Genomic DNA, 15,870 nt, shown 5'->3' on the forward strand with positions numbered 1-15,870 from the left:
CAACAATCCCATATATCAATGGGCAAGAGACATGAATAGAACTTTCTCTAAAGACGACAGACGAATGGCTAACAAACACATGAAAAAATATTCATCATCTCTATATATTAGAGAAATGCAAATCAAAACAACCCTGAGATATCATCTAACCCCAGTGAGAATGGCCCACATCACAAAATCTCAAAACTGCAGATGCTGGCGTGGATGTGGAGAGAAGGGAACGCTTTTACACTGCTGGTGGGACTGCAAACTAGTACAACCTTTCTGGAAGGAAGTATGGAGAAACCTCAAAGCACTCAAGCTAGACCTCCCATTTGATCCTGCAATCCCATTACTGGGCATCTACCCAGAAGGAAAAAAATCCTTTTATCATAAGGACACTTGTACTAGACTGTTTATTGCAGCTCAACTTACAATCGCCAAAATATGGAAACAGCCTAAATGCCCACCAACCCAGGAATGGATTAACAAGCTGTGGTATATGTATACCATGGAATACTATTCAGCCATTAAAAAAAATGGAGACTTTACATCCTTTGTATTAACCTGGATGGACATGGAAGACATTATTCTTAGTAAAGCATTACAAGAATGGAGAAGCATGAATCCTATGTACTCAATTTTGATATGAGGACAATTAATGACAATTATGGTTATGGGGGGGGAACAGAAAGAGGGAAGGAGGGAGGGGGGTGGGGCCTGGGTGTGTGTCACACTTTATGGGGGCAAGACATGATTGCAAGAGGGACTTTACCTAACAATTGCAATCAGTGTAACCTGGCTTATTGTACCCTCAATGAATCCCCAACAATAAAAATAAAATAAAATAAAATAAAAAATATATAGATAGAGGGAGAACTTGAAATGCTCCCAATACCTGGCACCTACTAAGGAAATGATAACTACCTGACTTAAAGGATACTCTAAATATATTTAATTGATCATTACACATTCTCTGCATATCATGAAAAATTACATGCACCTCCAAAATATGTATAAATTTATATATCAATTAAAAAATTTTAAATTAAAAATATGCAAATAATTTTAAGAGTCTTGTCTCTAAAGAAGATATATCAATATATCAAATAAATAGCTGAAAATATGCTCAGCATCTATGACCATCCAGGACAGGAAATGCCAATTAAAACTAAAATGACACCTTCCTTTCATAAACTAGGATGGCTGTAATAAAAAAGCTAATTATAACCAAGTGATACTTGCAAGCTCTCCCCAAATGTGCACAATGTAGAGTATAAAGGACAGCCCCTGGGTGAAGGGCTCAACTAAAACTTCAACTTTACCTACTAAATGCAAACAATGTAACCTAATTATGTGTAACCTCAGATTAAGGTGAAATAAAAAAAGAAAAGAAAAGAACTGAAACCCCTCACACTTTGCTTACGTGAACGTAAACTGGACCAGCTGTTTTGGAAAACAGGTAGAACTCTATTAAGTTGGTGAATAGTGTGCGTTTTTAGACCAAATTCCAAGAGACATAAAAGGGGACATATTAATCATTGTCTTGACCTTATGGGAGTGAAAAATATGAAATATGCCTCCTGACACTGTAATTTGACTATATATATATATATAGTCAAAAATTGTTCACTGAGTGTAGCAAGTGAAGTATCAGTAAACAAGGAAATGCGGGGTATTGTAGAAGAGGAATATAAGATTATAATCTTCACATCATTGTCACGTGCACATTTTCCATTAATTACATGTTTGAGGATGTTGAAGAAGATAACAACTTAGAGACACAACCCTGTTAAGATACACAGAATAAAGCCTTCTTTTACATTCATGGATTTAGAAGTTAGGAAACCAGGAAAGACACGTGGCCCTTGTCTTTATATTATCTCTGAAAAACACGCTTCTTCTTAATCTAGAAAGACATCGAGAAAAATAAACAAAAATTCTTTTTATAAAATTTAATGCACTATTAGTATACAGTAACTCACTTGTAGAAAGTTAAAAAGTGATTAAAATAGCATTAAATGACAAGTTTGTTGTCAAAGGAAACATTTAGTTATAATAAGAACATAGTGTAAAACCCACAATGACTATAAAATTTTTACAGGAGATTAGAATTTTACAATATATGCATAGCATATTATACATAAATGTATAGACCTAATAAGGCCTTAGAGATTTGGGAATTTACTAATAATTGAAATGTTAAAATTTCCCCATTCATCTATAACTTAGAAGAGAGTGGTAAAAAGTATGGGTATACTTAATGACAGTAATATCTTGTGAAGAGCCCATTACTTAAGGTAACATTAACTCAATTCCACAATAAAATACACTTTAAAAGGATAATAAAAACTATAAATGGAACTTCATAAAAGTTATCAGCATCGGTAAAAAAAGAGTTAAATAACTAAAATTATATCTGTATATAAATTATTTATTTTATGTATAAAATCTGTACCTAACTTTGGAAACTAAAATAATACAAAAATTATGATGGTACAATGCTGCATGACAAGAATCACCAAGCACACTGTTTTGAAGTGTGAAAGAGGGTTCACCGAGGACTTAACAGTTGCTGTAATTTAATTCTTGGAAGTGAACATTTTGATAACTCTCTCTCGGATCTGTTTGGTCTTCACCCCGTAGATGATAGGGTTGAGTAGAGGTGGAACAAGGAGGTAAAGGTTAGACAGGAGAATGTGTACATAAGGGGCAACACTGAAGCCAAACCTATGTATGAAGGACGTAAAAAATGTGAGAATGTAGAACTGGAGAAAGACAAAGATGTGGGCCGTGCAGGTATTGAACGCCTTGAATCGCGCCTCCTTCTGTGGCAATTTAAAGACAGCCTGGAAGATAAACGTGTAGGACAATAAAATGAAGATCACATCAAATCCAAGGACGGAGAAAGCCACAAAGAGTCCATATGCTTTATTGGCTTTGACATTGTCTGCAGCCAACTTTACCACGGCCATGTGCTCACAGTAGGAATGAGAGATCACCGTGGTCCGGAAATGATTCAGGCGCAACTTAATCAGAAGTGGACACATGACGATGATGACAGAGGCTCTGATGGTCACCACCACGATGATGGTGAGGAGCACCCTCTTAGTGAGGACAGCAGAATGCCGCAGGGGCTCACAGATAGCCACATACCGATCAAAGGCCATGGCGAGGAGGGTGCCAGACTCCATGCACTGGAAGGTGTGAGTGAAGTACATCTGGGTCAGACAGGACGCAAAGTGAATCTCCCTGGATTGCAGCCAAAAGATCGCCAGCATTTTAGGGGTAATGCATAAGGTCAGGCCGAGGTCGGTAGCTGCTAGCACAGCCAAAAAGACATACATGGGCTCATGGAGACTACGCTCAGCGCGGATGATGCTGAGGAGGAGACCATTTCCAATGACGGCCAGGATAAAAGAAATGAAGAATGGGATCCCGAGCCAGTGTTGCACGGATTCCAGGCCCGGAATTCCAATCAGCATGAAGACAGATGGCTTGAAGAAGGTACCATTGGTAATTAGCATGATGTGGCAATGATGGAAAACACTTCCAATCTTCAAGTCTAATGAGAGAGAATAAAATACATAGTAGCATCTGTTTTCTGATGTAACAATGGAGAAATACTTAGGAAAATAATATAACATATTAATTCATCTGCTGCTATATTGGACTTCGGCCAGATTTTATTAATTGGAAAATTATTTCTTTTTCTTTTTTTAAGTATTTTTAGTTATTAACATATGACTTATTTTAAGTAATTTTATTTTATTCCATCAAAGCATATGTGAATAAACACAATAAAAATCAATAAATTAGCAGTTATGTATGTAAATAATATATATCCTAGTATTTAAGTGTATCTTTTTATTTTTGCAAGTACTGTATTTCATACTGATATGAACCATGGCTTTTTACATTTATCAAGATATTTTTGCAAAACCTTTTCTCACGTGTATAAAAATGAATCTTAAGTATCAGTACATTATATTAAATACATTCAAAACTTCTCCAACTGCTGCTCTTTTTTTCTAGCTTTTCCAAGTACTTATCTTTTCAAATACAAATTATAACTTATTTTCACCTTTTTTGTTTTTCTTCCTCATATTGTTAACACATTGTGATTGCACAGCAATTACAAAAACATTGAGTTTTACAGACATTACATTAAAATTGTTCCTTATAATTTTGAGCTTTGGGACTTGAGTAATTTAGAGATTAACATAAATGAATACAACAAATTATAATTAATTACATTTTTCTTCTTTGTTTACAGAAAAAGAGTATCCCAAAGAATATAATTAAAACTAAAAATAAACTAACAAGTTGAATAAAAATTATCTTTAAGTTTTTTGTAACATAAAATTACTGACAGCTAACCTCATACATAGTTGAAAGGTGATTAAACATCAACTATAAACTGTTAGATACAATGTTTTTATTTCTTAGGAAGTAGGATGATTACAACTGTTTAACAGCCATTTCCATATTTAACTAACTCATGACAGAAGGACAACTGTATTTTTCTGAGATTATTTAAAATTAAAATATGTATCTTCCCTAGGAAAATACTACATATACAAGGGCTGCATTCACATACATATACAGGTGTTTTTAAATTGATTGTAAAGTGACTTGGTTCTATAATTGTTAGGAAGCCATACGGAAATTATTTTATTACCCATCTTTACTGTACCATGTGAAAAGTGAATATGACAAGAAAAGTCACCATGTAGTAAAATCTTCCTTTTGCTCCATTTCTCTCAGTCACTTTCTGGTCATATCATGTGGCCACTATAAACTAGCATTACAGTTGCATTACAGAGTAAATATTGTCTTTTTTTTTTTTTTTCACTCAAACCAGCCAGCATAACCAAGGTGGCAGGGTCTATGGAGAGAACCACATGTTCACAAAACACTTTAACTTTATTTCATGCATCCCTTCCATATTTTACAGGGACTTTTAGGAAGAGTGCAAAACAAGGGAAGGAGCTTTCTGCCTCTCGTTCACCTGTCATCAAGGGCTCTAAGATTAAAGGCAGCCAACAGTTGGGCACCTGGATAAGGAAAAAACAAGTAGATATTTGACTTGACTGTCTGTGATTTAGGTGAAAGGGAAAAAACACCTGAAGATTTGATTTACCTCTATTGTTTAAAACCAGGGCAATGCATAGCTAGGAGGTCAAGGAAAAAATTTTTTTCCTAAATAAATATTTTGCATTAATTGGGAGTTTTATCTGTGCCGCGTTCCTCTCAGAATCTGAAGAGGGATAATTACTTTTGGTGTATACCTGTTGAATTGGGTAAATAAGTTACTCTACACTGGTTTGATAAAGAGAGCAAATTATAAAACGTTGTAATACTGTGTATTTTTTATATATTTCATAATATGATATGTATGAAAACAGAAGACAAATTATTTAAAATTACTTAACATGGCTTGGTTACTTGCTATGTACTTGGTAATATTGCATTACATACATAATGTAAATGAACCACAGACATATAAAGTAACTTAGATCAGCAGTTCTCAACCTCTGGGTCACAACCCTTTTGTAACTACGAAAATACATCATGGTGTTAGGAAGGTTAAGAACCACTGACTTAGATATTATGGTAAATATACTGAAAGAAAGAGAATACAGATAAAAAGGATTTTTCTTCTGTTCTTCATTAAACTACAGAAGTGCCAAAATATTTATAATAAAATATTAATGAAATATCCATAAGTTTTATTTCTCCAAATAATTGTGGTCTTGCAGTATAAAGCAAATAGAATGGCATGAGCTAAAGGAATATATCCGAGCCTGCACTTACCTGTAGAGCAGTAGACTTGGTCTCTAAATCTGTAAACTATAAGAAGAATCTGAAAGCCATTTAAGATTGTTACTTAAATTATTTAGTTCAATAAACTGTGTTTGTTCAACTAAATAGCAAAAATGTGTTATGTGTTGCAGGCAACTTTCGAACACCTAAGACTATAGCTGTAAACAGAATAATCACAACCCCAACTGCCTCCTGACACCTATTCATTACATACCAGATATCACCAAATTGGAAGAATCAAGTGGCCTTAGAAAGGTAGCTGGTAATGTCAAAACTTGCTTAAGGGTTAAAGACAGATTGAAACTATAATTCTGTAGGGTAGTATTTAAAATATCAACAATAATAAGATTTAACATTACTAAGTCAAGAGCACTGTATTGCCAAAGGCTCTAAATGAATCTACATGCATTGTCACAAGTAATTGTAAAAACCACTCCCCACAGAAAGTGATATCACTATGAAATTTTTCTCCCTATGAAGCTAAATAGCTTGGTCAAGAAATCAGAACTTTATTTCATTATTGTATTAGTTATTTTAGGGACAGAGTCTCATTCTCTTGTCCATGCTGGTGTGCAGTGGTGTGACATCTGGACTAAGTGATCCTTCTAGTCAATTTCCCAAGTTGCTGGTATTATTAGCGCACGTCACCATGGTTGGCTAACTTAATTTTTTTTGGTAGAGACAGAGTCTGGCTATGTTGCCCAGGCTGATTTTATTTCCCTGGTCTCAAGTGATCCTGCCACCTCCTCTTCCCCAAATTCCAGGATTACAGGCATGAGCCACCTTGCTGAGGCAATCTAGAATTTTAAAGCAATATTCATCTGACACCATGTATCTGTACCTAAGACATATTATATAGTTTCTGCTCTATATTGTCTTTGTTACACTCAAGAGTCTCACATCTTCAAAACCCACATTGCCAGTGTCAAGTCATAGGGCAAAAAAAAAAAAAAAAAAAGAAGGACATTATACTCCCTCATTGCAGCAGCACAATTATTTAAATGTTGTCTCCTCATCATCTTCCTTGGTTCCATTATTTACTGTTATTTGTAGATTTATTCTTTTTTTTTTTTTTGAAATAGCTTCCTACTTATTTACTTTTGAAACTTTTTTTATATTTCAAATTAATATCAGGGTACAAATTTTTAGGTTACATTGTTCTCACTTTCAAGGTAAAGTTCAAGTTGTAGACGATCCCATCTCTTCTCTTAGAATAAAATATATAGCAATATGTGTTCATGGCATATTTAATACCTAAATGACCCTTCTAGTTAGTACTAAAATACTCACACAAATGCAAGCTTCAGAAAGTAAAAGCATGAGTGTCTTCCAGGGATACCCAGGAAGTGTGTTTTAAGTAAGCAAGGACCATGACTGCAACAGGATTTATAAAATTGAAGACACGTCCCTTGGGAGTCTCGTGGCTCTTTAGAGACAGAGAATATTTCCACTGAAGGAACACATCTCTTCTAAGACCTTAAGTTATTACTTTTATTTACTGAGCTTCTACTAATAGAAACGAAACAAAAGAACAGCAGCAAAAATCTTAGGGAATGAATAAATGGACCAATAAGAAACTATTAAAGAATAAGACAAAATAAACCACAATAACTGAAAAATGTCTCCCCACCCGCAGTGTTTCTTCTTTACATTTATATCCATTTTCTCATCAATCTTTACCTGTCATGCTATAAATATTAATAAGTGTATGAATATGAAATTATCTTATTTAAATATCTCAGTGAACAGAGATGCCTTCGGGTTAGTCAATCTTTTAAACTCCATTATCAATTAATTAATCATAACATTGTTTTATAATAAATGGGTGCCATTCATTTAAAATGTAGAAAAAAAATATTTCTTGAAAAACTACTCACCAGAAATTACCTTATGAACCCATTTTACCAGAATTTCTTTCTTCAGTAGGTCCTTGGTCTCAGGATTCGAAGAATGAACCCATGGACCACAGATCAGTGGCAAAATAGAATTTATTATGCAGAAAAGAATACAGGAAAACCACCAAAGCTCCTGGCAGAGAGAAAGACCCAAATCTGAAAATCTCCACCTGGGTCCTTTGTCGAGGCGTATATAGAGCCTTCAGGGTTACATTTGGCCAAGACTTGATAACAAATGAATGGATACAGTCCCTTCAACTGGAGCAAGAGAATGAGAACATCAATGAATGGATACAGTCCCTTCAACTGGGGCAAGATGAATGAAAACATTAATGAATAGATACAGTCCTGGGCAAGGTGAATGAGCATTCCCTTCATGAAACTTCCCAAAACTAGGACATGGTGGGGTGAGTCCTTGTTTAACTTTGCATGGGGGAACCCAGGAATGCTGACAGATCTTCACATGGGAATCAGCCACCAGCTCTGTAGGCGGGGTTTCAGGATAGAAGAACTATGTCAGGTTTGTCTAAAGTTCCTCCTGTTATTAATTTCTAATTTCATTCTGCTTTCATCTTACTTTTTTTCAGATGGAAAGTAAATATTTATTTAGAATGATAAAAGAAGTCATAACAAATTACAATTTTTTACATGGCTATGCATTGTGTTAGTTAAGAAATCCATTGAAAAATAATCAACTGTCTGACATACCTCTATAATATTTTTTCTTCTCTGTTCTTTAGCTGTCTACTTTTTGATTGCCCCTTCATGTATAATAGTTTTTCTTTAAGAGAAGAGAAAGGGGTGGCGCCTGTGGCTCAGTGAATAGGCCACCTGCCCCATATACCGAGGGTGGTGGGTTCAAACCCAGCCCAGCCAACTGCAACAACAACAACAAAAATAAAAAATAGCAGGGCATTGTGGTGGGCACCTGTATCCCAGCTACTTGTGAGGCTGAAGCAAGAGAATCTCCTAAGCCCAATGGCTGGAGGTTGCTGTTAGCTGTGATGCCATGGCACTTTACCGAGGGTGACAAATTGAGACTCTGTCTCTAAAAAAAAAAAAAAAAGAGAGAGAACAGAAAGGCAATCCATTCTTCTTACATAACTGGTTATTTCTTTTTTAATTACTGATAGTTTGGCTGCAAATAGCATGTAAGTTCACACAGAACTTCTGATAAATTTTACTTGGCATAATTCTAATAAAAAGAAAAATGAATAGTGGTTCATAATTGAATTTTTTTGCTCCAGAAGCGAATTTCCATTTTGGCTAGATCATCTTTTTGTTTTCTTTTTATTTGCTGACACTAAAATATGTCTTGGAGATTATTCCCTCTGCTAATGAAAGTAATGTGTATTTTGCAGCTGTTTGGATAAAATATTGTATCATTTTTATATAAATAAAATATTAACATCTACATTTCAAACTAAGTGCAGTATTTCTTTTCTAATACTATGTCTAGATAATTAGTCTAATGCTAAGAGCAGGATATTGACGTTCCCAATATGATGATGTTAGAGTCTGTCTCTCCCTGTGATCTAATAATATTTCCATCACATGCTTCTGTGCTTTTGTGTTGGATGTCTAAATATTTGGAATTTTATATTCTCTGGCTGACTTGATTTTTTTAACATTGCGTAATTTCTCTGTCTCCTTTATGCTTTTTAATTTAAGGTCTATTTGTCTTACATATATATCTACTCCTCCTTCTTTTGGCATCTGTTTGCATGGAATATTCTTTTCCATCCTTTCACTTTCAGTCTATGTGTTTCTTTGCAAATAAAGTGAAGTTTTTGTTCATCGAATTCCTTGGTTTTAGAATTTCTTAATGTTTTTAATGGGATGTATCTCTTGGTGAATTTCTCATTCCTACACTGCATTGTTCTTCTTCCTTTGTATTGCTGATTTGTATTCTCTTTTTATCTCACTGAGCTTGTTAATATCATTATTTTGCATTTTTATGAGACTTTGTAATTTTCTTTCATTGGTATCTGCTGCTGGGAAATTATTGGGTTACCTTAGAGGTGTTCTAATCTTTATTTTTCATGTTTCTTGTGTCCTTTCACTGATGATCTTAGCATCTGCTATAATAGTCAATTCTTCCAATTTTTCTATTGGCTTTCTAAGAATTTTTCCTGAAAATGTGTCCATGGTGTTGGTTGGATAAGACACATTAGTTTTAATTCCTATGGTATGAGTTTTTGTAGCATTCATATCATTCCATCAGCTATAAACAGTACCAGTGATGTCTGTGATTTCTTTAGTGGTTTATGTTCCATTGTTAGTGGAGCCTGTGGTAGGATTTTTTGGGGGGACACCAGGTGAAACTGTCCTCAGGCCCCAGTGGTGGCTGTGATAAGTCAATCATGTTTCCTTGGACTCCCCAGTTAGCAGTTTGGCCTCCAGTGTTAACAGGCCCAAGTGGGTCCATTCTTGGGCATCCATAGGGCTTACAAAGGTGCTATCGGTCACAGCTGTGGGCTGTGTACTCTGGCTCCCGGACAAACATGGCATGAGTAATGGCAGTAGCAGTGAACTCAGGGTCTTTAGAGATTAAGGCTAATTTTAGTGGCAGCTGCGATGTATTTGGCAGGCCAGACCCCAGGCCACCAAGTAATGTGTGGAGGTGAGTGCTGGCTGTGGTGGTAGTGGCAGGCTAGGTGGGCTTGTCCTTGGGACCCTGGGAAGAGTATATAGATGCCAGTGGTTTGGGATGGACTGGGGAAATCCCCAGGCCATCAGACGCACACTTAGGCATAAAGGTGGGGCAGGGTGGTGGTGCCAGGCCTGGTGGCACACACTGTGGTAGGCAGGGCAGGATGACCCCAGGCCTCCCAGGGGAGTGGGCTGGGTTAGTAGCAACATGTTAGTGTAGGTGGGTGAGAAGATCCTTTCCTCAGGGCAGATGTGAGAGTGGAGTGTGTGGTGGCCCTCCTGCCCTCCTGCTGTGAGGAGGTTGTTACTGTTAGTGGCAGCAGCTTTACACAGGAGACTCTGATTCTGGAAAGCACACAGCTCTTCCCCAGCAGTGGGGATCCAGTTCTCAAGGTATGTGCCAGTGCATGTTAGCCTTCGCTTCTGAAAGCAGTCACTGCCAGTGGCACATGCTTTGGGCCCAGGCAGTGTTAGTGGCCAGTGATGGTGTTGGGAGGGAAGAGCCTGTCCAAAGGGCATGTACAAGTGACCTGTAGCCCTGCCGGTTGGAACAGGGTCCCTGTTTTTGGAACAGTGGCTCGAGGCAAATAAGTTTCAACTTCTGTGGAGCTCATATTTTGGTTCCCTTCGTCCAGGGTGCAGTCCCCCAGGCTGTAGGAAACTCAAAGTGTGGTAAAGTGCTGGGACTTCTGCCTCTCCACTGGATCCAGTGGGCATAACACCACTGCAGGCCTTTGGGTGGATAACAGGGGATGCCAGGGGGACTTCAGGGATGTGAAGATGCAGGGGCTGCTGGGCCCCAATGCAGGATGTAGCCAGGTGGGGCCTGGACTCTCAGAATGGTGCTGTGCTGCAGGTGCTCAGGCTTGGGGGTGGGGTGTGGGACCTGGTGTGAGCCCCCTTTCTGGAGCAATGCCTTCACAGTGTCTTCAGGCAGCTCCCTATGCTTCTGTCAAGGCCTGCCAGGGTTGAGTCATGAGGGAGTAAAGATTTTCTGTTGATAGGATTGCAAGTGTCCGTGGTGGGAATGTTGACTGCTGCAGATTTCTCATTTATCTTTGCCCTTGCTGGGGAGCCTCTGTGGGCTCCCAGCTGATCCTTGCCTAACCAGCTGCCTACTTTGCCTCTTCTGTGCCTCACGTGTTTCCTGACACTTCTCTATCAAATCCCAGTGTCATCTCAGATGCTGCATTCAGTGTTTGATCCTGCATGCACTATTACATCTTTGCAGAGAAGACAGGTGCTGAATGGCTCTTCTTAGCCATCTTTAAACCCTCCCACTTGGGTTGTATCTAATTGGGCCTATAATTGCATTCAGTCCTTTTCGCTATTTTGTCATGAGTTCTCTATGATACTGTTTTCTGTCAGATACATGATTTAAAAATATTTTCTCCCCTTTGTGATCTGTACTTTCATTTTCTTGATGATACTGTGTGTGAAGTCTTATATTTCAATGTACTCCATTTAAGCATTGGTTCTATCATTGCTTTTTTGTGTGCCATACCTAAGAAGCCACTGGCTAATGCAAATGCATAAGAATTCATATATTTTCTCTGAGATCTTTATCATTTTATCTCTTACATTTAGGTCTGTAATTCATTCTACCTTATTTATTTTTCTGCCCATGTTGAAAGTTTATAATTTTATTTTTTGTCTATAAATATCCAGTTGACTTAGCATAATTTGTGGGGAAAAAAAAATTTCTTTTCTCAGCTGATTTTCTTGGAAGCCTTAGCACTCTTTTTATCCTAGAGTGTCAATTATTTTATAGTGCTCTACATGCCCATCTTTATGGCAGTATCATATTATCTTTATAATGTAATAAGTTTTGAAATCATGAATTACAAGTACTCTAACTTTTTATTTTTATAGACTATCTGACTTTGGTATATGTTGTGTTTCCTTATGAATTTTAAGATCAGCTCACCTATTTTTGTGAAAAGCAACATTAATATTTTAGTAGGCATTGTATCTGGAAATCAATTTGGAAAGCATTGGCATCTTAACAGTATTGATTATTATTCTTGATTGTGAATGTTTTCCAGTAATTTATATTTTCTTTAATATATTTAGTGTTAAACATATGAAATTATTACAGCTCAAATAATTTATTTAGAAGTTTTCAGTAAAAAAAAACCTGAACCTTTTTGTTAAATTTACACCTACATATTTTATTATGATCAATGCTATTGTAAATTAAATTGTTTTTAATTTTATTTGGGATAATTCATTATTTGTGTATAGAAATATTTTATATCATGTTCTTCTAATATCTTAAAAATTATTATCATAAAAGTTATATATATGAAACATAAAAGATATTACTTTAACTATTTTAGGATCTACTGAATTTAATTACATTCATAATGTGCAACCATTACCACTCTCTATTTCCAAAATTCTCCATCACTCCAAACAGAAACTCTACCCATTAAGGAATAATTCCCTATTCTTCCATCCCCTGTACCTGTACTCTATTTTCTGTTTTTGTGATTTACTTATTCTCTATTCCATACAAAAGGAAGCATATTATTTTTTTCCTTTTGTGTCTGACTTATTTCACTAAACATAATGTTATCAAGGTTCATCATGGTGTAGCACAGAGAACTTCTTTCTTTAATAGGGCTATTTGTCCTTTTCTTATTGAGTTGTATGAATTTTTGTATAGTTTAGATATTAACTACTTGGTTCTCAAATATTTTCTCATTCTGTAATCTTTTTCTTTTTGCTCATCATCTTTGCTGCACAGGAGAGTTTTGGTTTAATGTAACCATACTTGTGTATTTTTCCTTTTGTTGCCTGTGCTATTGATGTCATATCCAAGAATCATTGTCAAGATTTATGTCTAGGAAGCTTTTTCCTGTGTTTTTTCCTCAAAGTTTTAAATTTCATGGCTTGCATATCATTAATCTATTTGAAATTTCTTTTTGTGAGTGATGTAAGATGTAAGACAGGCATCTAATTTTATCATTTTCTTTGTATGTATCCAGTTTTTCTGACACTATTTAAGAGACTGTGATTTACCCATATTGTGTTCTTGGCACCCTCGTCATATATTAATTGACTATATACATTTGGGTTTATGTCTGGGCTTCCTATTGTGTTCCATTGTCTTTCTCTTTTTATACCATTACTAAATTGGTTTTATTGCTACCACTTTGTAACATAGTTTGAAATCAGGGGGTATGATGACTCCAGATTTGTTTTTTATTTTCTCTAGATTGCTTCAGCTATTAAGGATCCTTTGTACTTCCATAAACATTTTAGAATTAAAAAAATCTTTAGCATATTGCCATTAAAATTTTGATAGTGATTGGAAGAAACCTGTAGATTTTTTGACAGTGATTGGAAGAAACCTGTAGATTTCTTTGAGTAATACGGACATTATAATAATACCAATTTTTTCAGTACATGAACATGGGATATATTTCTATTTATTGGTGTCTTCTTCAATTTCTTTCATTGATAGCTTATAGTTTTCAGTATACAGATATTATTATACATTTTTCCGAAGAGGTTATACAAATGGTCACCACTATATGAAAATATGCTCAACATCACCAATCTCAGGGAAATATAATTTAAACTCAATGAGATACAACCTCACACCTGTTATGATAGCTAAATCAAAAATACAAGAGCTGGGTAGATGCTCAGGAATGGGATTCAGAATCAAATGGGAGGTCTAGCTTGAGTTCTTTGAGGGTTCTCCATACTGCCTTCCAAAAAACTTGCAAAAAATTTCATTTACCACAGGGACGCTTGCACTAGACTGTTTATTACGGCGCAATTTAGAATTGCCAAAATGTGGAAATAGCCTAAATGCCTACCAAACCAGGAATGGATTAATAAGATGTGGTATTATATATCATGGAATACTATTCAGCAGTAAAAAAGATGGAGATTTTGCATCTTTTGTATTAACCTGGATGGATGTGGAACACATTATTCTTAGTAAAGCATCACAAGAATGGAGAACAAGAATCCTATGTACGCAATTCTGACATGATGACAATTAAGGTCCTAATGCATGGTGGGGGGTGGGGGATGGGGAGAGCTGAGAAAGGGAAGAAAGGAGGGTTGGGGGACAAGGGGCGTGGTACACCTTTTGAGGGCAGAACACGATTGTAACAGTTGAAAAAACATGAGCTGACAAACACTGCTGTGAATGTAGAGAAAGACAACTCTTACAAGCTTTGAATGCTTGTGTAAATTAGTACAACCTTTATGGAAAACAGTATGGAGGTTTCTAAATATCAAAAATAGAGTTACCATATGATTCAGCAATCCAGCTTCTGATAACATATTAATGGAAATAAAATCAGTATCTCAAAGAGAAATCTGTACTCCGATGTTTACTGCAGGAGTATTTTCAATAGCCAAGATATGGAAACCCTGTAAGTGTCTGTCAAGAGATGAATAAAGAAAGAACAGCAGGTAAAGAAATACACACACATACACACACAATACTAAGCCATTAAAAATACAGGAAAATCTTGCTATTTGAAGCATTATCTTGCTCATTCCAAGAATTCAAAATACTAAGGTTGTGACTTTCTTAAATTGTCAAGAATTACTTCTAAAAATATTGTATTATTTTTGAAATTGTACAGTCTAATGATTGTACAATGACAGTATTTAAAAGAAGAATTTTATTTTATATTCTACAGAATTAATACAAGTTTATTTGGCAAATTTGACAAGCATTTAGCTCCTATCTTACTTCGTATTGTCTCTAAATTCTGCATAAGTGTATACTGGCAACAGCTGCAGCATCTACAGAAATCTGGCATTAAGTCTACAATATTGGTCAGGATATTGCATGATGGTGGCTGATACCTATGGGAAAATTGACAAAAATTGTTTAAATAATTACTTTTATCATCCTACAAAACATGACATCATATACTTTTGCTCAGAGACCCCAAAATGCAACATTAACTCTTGAAAAGATAAAGCTATAAAGGTAACTGCTTATGATTCTTAACATTTGGAATAAATTTTCAGAAAACGAAATTAAAATTCTTGGAATATGGACTTAATAATACTAGTGATGATTCTTAATATTGGAGAGGCTATAGTTGTTAATACATTCTGTCAGTTAATACTGCAACATATAAAACACATAGCAGGAAGATGCCTTTTCAACAAACTGGCCTCTGACCATGCTGTTCATTATTTGTAACTTAGAAATCTAAACCCATTTGTACGTCTCCATGGTCAAACTGTTTTTGTCTTGCAGATGAAGTAGGAAAGTAGCAATTTCTCTAATGGAATTGTAACTTTTTAAAACTTAAAAGATACTGGAGGGAAAATATAAGCTATAAAAATAAATTTCAACATTTCTTTAAAGACATTTAGGAAAGGAAATGATTGCATAGCTTCATAAACTGACAATGTGAAATTCTATGTTAGAATATATGTGGTCTTTAATTTTTCGTAAATTCTTTTGTAACGTTACTTTGGGTTACTACATTTACTTATTTAAATAATGTTTACTTTGAGATATATTGAACAA

Source organism: Nycticebus coucang, chromosome 14 (genome assembly GCF_027406575.1).
Source record: "Nycticebus coucang isolate mNycCou1 chromosome 14, mNycCou1.pri, whole genome shotgun sequence".
NCBI lineage: Eukaryota > Metazoa > Chordata > Mammalia > Primates > Lorisidae > Nycticebus > Nycticebus coucang.